Below are 6,000 nucleotides of genomic sequence, written 5' to 3' on the forward strand. Positions count from 1 at the left end.
TTTAGCTGTAGTGACAAGGCAGAACATGTTTTGGTCTCTTGTTTTAAAGTTATACGAAGCTACAAATATAGCTTTAGTGACAAGGCAGTACTTGTTTTGGTCTCTTGTTTTAAAGTTATACGAAGCTACACATATAGCTTTAGTGACAAGGCAGTACTTGTTTTGGTCTTTAGTTTTAAAGTTGTACGAAGCTACAGGCAGTAATACACATATAGCTTTAGTACAAGGCAGTACTTGTTTTGGTCTCTTGTTTTAAAGTTATACGAAGCTACACATATAGCTGTAGTGACAAGGCAGAACATGTTTTGGTCTCTTGTTTTAAAGTTATACGAAGCTACAAATATAGCTTTAGTGACAAGGCAGTACTTGTTTTGGTCTCTTTCTTTCAAGTTATACGAAGCTACACATATAGCTTTAGTGACAAGGCAGTACTTGTTTTGGTCTCTTGTTTTAAAGTTATACGAAGCTACACATATAGCTTTAGTGACAAGGCAGTACTTGTTTTGGTCTCTTGTTTTAAAGTTATACGAATCAACACATATAGCTTTAGTGACAGGGCAGTACTTGTTTTGGTCTTTAGTTTTAAAGTTGTACGAAGCTACACATATAGCTTTAGTGACAAGGCAGTACTTGTTTTGGTCTCTTGTCTTAAAGTTATACGGAGCTACACATATAGCTGGTAGAGACAAGGCAGAACTTATTTTGGTCTCTCTTTTTTAAAGCAATACGAAGTTACACATATAGCTGTAGTGACAAGGCAGACCTTATTTTGGTCTCTCTTTTTTAAAGCAATACGAAGCTACACATATAGCTGTAGTGACAGGGCAGTACTTGTTTTGGTCTCTTGTTTTAAAGTTATACGAAGCTACACATATAGCTGTAGTGGCAGGGCAGTACATGTTTTAGACTCTTTTTTTAAAGTTATACGAAGCTACACATATAGCTGTAGTTACAAGGCAGTACTTGTTTTGGTCTCTTGTTTTAAAGTTATACGAAGCTACACATATAGCTTTAGTGACAAGGCAGTACATGTTTTGGTCTCTTGTTTTAAAGTTATACGAAGCTACACATATATCTGTAGTGACAAGGCAGTACTTGTTTTGGTCTTTAGTTTTAAAGTTATACGAAGCTACACATATAGCTTTAGTGACAAGGCAGTACTTGTTTTGGTCCCTTGTTTTAAAGTTATACGAATCAACACATATAGCTTTAGTGACAAGGCAGTACTTGTTTTGGTCACTTGTTTTAAAGCAATACGAAGCTACACATATAGCTGTAGTGACAGGGCAGTACATGTTTTGGTCTCTTGTTTTAAAGTTATACGAAGCTACACATATAGCTGTAGTAACAAGGCAGTACTTGTTTTGGTCTCTTGTTTTAAAGATATACGAAGCTACACATATAGCTTTAGTGACAAGGCAGTACTTGATTTGGTCTCTTGTTTTAAAGCAATACGAAGCTACACATATAGCTTTAGTGACAAGGCAGTACATGTTTTGGTCTCTTGTTTTAAAGTAATACGAAACTACACATATAGCTGTAGGTACAAGGCAGTACTTGTTTTGGTCTCTTGTTTTAAAGTTATACGAAGCTACACATATAGCTGTAGTGACAAGGCAGTGCTTGTTTTGGTCTTTAGTTTTAAAGTTATACGAAGCTACACATATAGCTTTAGTGACAAGGCAGTACTTGTTTTGGTCTTTAGTTTTAAAGTTGTACGAAGCTACAAATATAGCTTTAGTGACAAGGCAGTACTTGTTTTGGTCTCTTGTTTTAAAGTTATACGAAGCTACACATATAGCTTTAGTGACAAGGCAGTACTTGTTTTGGTCTTTAGTTTTAAAGTTGTACGAAGCTACACATATAGCTTTAGTGACAAGGCAGTACTTGTTTTGGTCTCTTGTTTTAAAGTTATACGAAGCTACACATATAGCTGTAGTGACAAGGCAGTACTTGTTTTGGTCTCTTGTTTTAAAGTTATACGAATCAACACATATAGCTGTAGTGACAAGGCAGTACTTGTTTTGGTCTCTTGTTTTAAAGTTATACGAAGCTACACATATAGCTTTAGTGACAAGGCAGTACTTGTTTTGGTCTCTTGTTTTAAAGCAATACGAAGCTACACATATAGCTTTAGTGACAAGGCAGTACTTGTTTTGGTCTCTTGTTTTAAAGTTATACGAAGCTACACATATAGCTGTAGGTACAAGGCAGTACTTGTTTTGGTCTCTTGTTTTAAAGTTATACGAAGCTACACATATAGCTGTAGTGACAAGGCAGTACTTGTTTTGGTCTTTAGTTTTAAAGTTATACGAAGCTACACATATAGCTTTAGTGACAAGGCAGTACATGTTTAGGTCTCTTGTTTTAAAGTTATACTTAGCTACACATATAGCTTTAGTGACAAGGCAGTACTTGTTTTGGTCTCTTGTTTTAAAGCAATACGAAGCTAGACATATAGCTTTAGTGACAAGGCAGTACTTGTTTTGGTCTCTTGTTTTAAAGTAATACGAAGCTACACATATAGCTGTAGGTACAAGGCAGTACTTGTTTTGGTCTCTTGTTTTAAAGTTATACGAATCAACACATATAGCTGTAGTGACAAGGCAGTACTTGTTTTGGTCTTTAGTTTTAAAGTTATACGAAGCTACACATATAGCTTTAGTGACAAGGCAGTACTTGTTTTGGTCTTTAGTTTTAAAGATGTACGAAGCTACACGTATAGCTTTAGTGACAAGGCAGTAAATGTTTTGGTCTCTTGTTTTAAAGTTATACGAAGCTACACATATAGCTTTAGTGACAAGGCAGTACTTGTTTTGGTCTCTTGTTTTAAAGTTATACGAAGCTACACATATAGCTTTAGTGACAAGGCAGTAAATGTTTTGGTCTCTTGTTTTAAAGTTATACGAAGCAACACATATAGCTGTAGTGACAAGGCAGTACTTGTTTTGGTCTTTAGTTTTAAAGTTATATGAAGCTACACATATAACTGTAGTGACAAGGCAGTACATGTTTTGGTCTCTTGCTTTAAAGTCATACGAAGCTACACATTTAGCTTTAGTGACAAGGCAGTACTTGTTTTGGTCTTTAGTTTTAAAGTTATACGAAGCTACACATATAGCGTTAGTGACAAGGCAGTACTTGTTTTGGTCTCTTGTTTTAAAGTTATACGAAGCTACACATATAGCTTCAGTGACAAGGCAGTACTTGTTTTGGTCTCTTGTTTTAAAGCAATACGAAGCTACCCATATAGCTGTAGTGACAAGGCAGTACTTGTTTTGGTCTCTTGTTTTAAAGTTATACGAAGCTACAAATATAGCTTTAGTGACAGGGCAGTACTTGTTTTGGTCTCTTGTTTTAAAGTTATACGAAGCTACACATATAGCTTTAGTGACAAGGCAGTAATTGTTTTGGTCTTTAGTTTTAAAGTTATACGAAGCTACACATAAAGCTTTAGTGACAAGGCAGTACATGTTTTGGTCTCTTGTTTTAAAGTTATACGAAGCTACACATATAGCTTTAGTGACAAGGCAGTACTTGTTTTGGTCTCTTGTTTTAAAGTTATACGAAGCTACACATATAGCTTTAGCGACAAGGCAGTACTTGTTTTGGTCTCTGGTTTTAAAGTTATACGAAACTACACATATAGCTTTAGTGACAAGGCAGTACTTGTTTTGGTCTCTTGTTTTAAAGTTATACGAAGCTACACATATAGCTTTAGTGACAAGGCAGTACTTGTTTTGGTCTCTTGTTTTAAAGTTATACGAAGCTACACATATAGCTGTAGGTACAAGGCAGTACTTGTTTTGGTCTCTTGTTTTAAAGTTATACGAAGCTACACATATAGCTGTAGTGACAAGGCAGTACCTGTTTTGGTCTTTAGTTTTAAAGTTATACGAAGCTACACATATAGCTTTAGTGACAAGGCAGTACTTGTTTTGGTCTCTTGTTTTAAAGTCATACGAAGCTACACATATAGCTGTAGTGAGAAGGCAGTACATGTTTTGGTCTTAAGTTTTAAAGTAATACGAAGCTACACATATAGCTGGTAGTGACAAGGCAGTACTTGTTTTGTTCTCTTGTTTTGAAGCTGTAACGAAGCTACACATATATAGCTTTAATGACAAGGCAGTACTTGTTTTGGTCTCTTGTTTTAAAGTTATACGAAGCTACACATATAGCTTTAGTGACAAGGCAGTACTTGTTTTGGTCTCTTGTTTTAAAGTCATACGAAGCTACACATATAGCTGTAGTGATAAGGCAGTACATGTTTTGGTCTTAAGTTTTAAAGTTATACGAAGCTACACATATAGCTGGTAGTGACAAGGCAGTACTTGTTTTGTTCTCTTGTTTCAAAGTTGTAACGAAGCTACACATATATAGCTTTAGTGACAGTGCAGTACTTGTTTTGGTCTCTTGTTTTAAGTTGTACGAAGCAACACATATAGCTGTAGTGACAAGACAGTACTTGTTTTGGTCTCTTGCTTTTACATACTATGAAGTCCCACGTTAGAACATGTCGCACATACGCAAGACATGGACACTTACGTTCTACATCTTATCGAGGAAAGCTTCAGAGATCTCGAAACAGTCCGCACAGGAACTTTGAGATATACTCGAAGTGATTAAATGGTGACAGGTATGTTTTGCTCCGTTAGGTAATAGTCGAGCACGTATGGACCGAACTCGTTGGTAGTCGTAGTAGAAACTGGATGCAAATTATGTGATCATATATACACAAAGAACTTTGGCAAACCCCTGGCATATCTCACGATAGAATGAGCCCCGATTTTAACTCTTTGGAGCATATCTGAGCTATGATTGGTCGTCATGTGCAAGAAAGGGATCCTCCTGTACAGAACCTGGCCCAATTGGAAGCTGCTTTACACTAGGAATGGCATAGACTGACCCTTCAGAGGATCAGGAGGCTGGCAGTGGGTATGGGAAGGAGGGTGCTGGCTGTCATACAGTCACACGGAGGTTACACTTGGTATTGACCTTGAATCGTGTAAGACACGCAAAATGGCATTTTGAATGTTCACATTCACCAATAAATTCAACATTAAACATTCCAGGGCCATACTTGTACAGACAGTTTTTTGTATGAAAATGTCTGTTGATAACAGCTGAGTCATGATGATATAACGATTGGGAACAAAGTCTAATCAGAACTCCGGAAAACAGTTATTCGACGCTGTGCAGGCGACTACACGGGGAAGTGCGGTGGGTAAACTCCAGGATTTGTCCGTTGTTCCATTCAGTCTTACACTGACAGGCTATGCAGTAAACTACAGGTAAATATAAGGGACCACGAATTTTAGTTCATTGTAAATGCTGTTCGTTATACGCATTTCGACTAAAATATACATCAAGTGGACGGGCCAAAACACAGCCCGTTATATTCGTCAGTAAGTCATAAGCGTGTTCGCTATAGACCTTGTTTGATAAAAATCAGTTTGGACTTGTAAGCGTACATCTACACCTGTTATTGGCTGCAGATTATAGAAAAAGTCAGCAATGCATCACAGGTTCTCATATTTCCTTATCTCTCCATTTGTAAAGGTATTTCATCTGAGGTTAACTTGAGTAAGTATTCTGTTTTAATAATCGAAAACAAAACTGCGCTCTGGTGAGAAGGCAACGAATGTTAGAAAACACAGCCGTAGCAACTCTTAACCGCTACACTGTGTAGGCGCAGGGCCTCTGGTAACCCAGGTATCTGCTGGGATTCTAATTTCGAGTTGATCCTTCAACACCAATGCGTGAAGCAAGGGCGGCTTGATTGAGAAGGGGGCGTGTCTCGTTTTTGTTTTTGTTTTTGTTGGTTCGACCGTGCCTCGTTGCTCATTATATCTCCCATTACCTTTTCTGCTCCAAACGCCACTGGGATTTGTCTGGTGCTACTTTAAATAATAACTGTGTATGTTCCCGTGGTGTAGGGGAACGTATAAGAAAATTTCTGGACAACCGTACGAGACTACATTTTCATTGATTCAAACG

This window comes from Haliotis rubra, unplaced genomic scaffold (genome assembly GCF_003918875.1).
Source record: "Haliotis rubra isolate DU_JTF1 unplaced genomic scaffold, ASM391887v1 Scf61, whole genome shotgun sequence".
NCBI lineage: Eukaryota > Metazoa > Mollusca > Gastropoda > Lepetellida > Haliotidae > Haliotis > Haliotis rubra.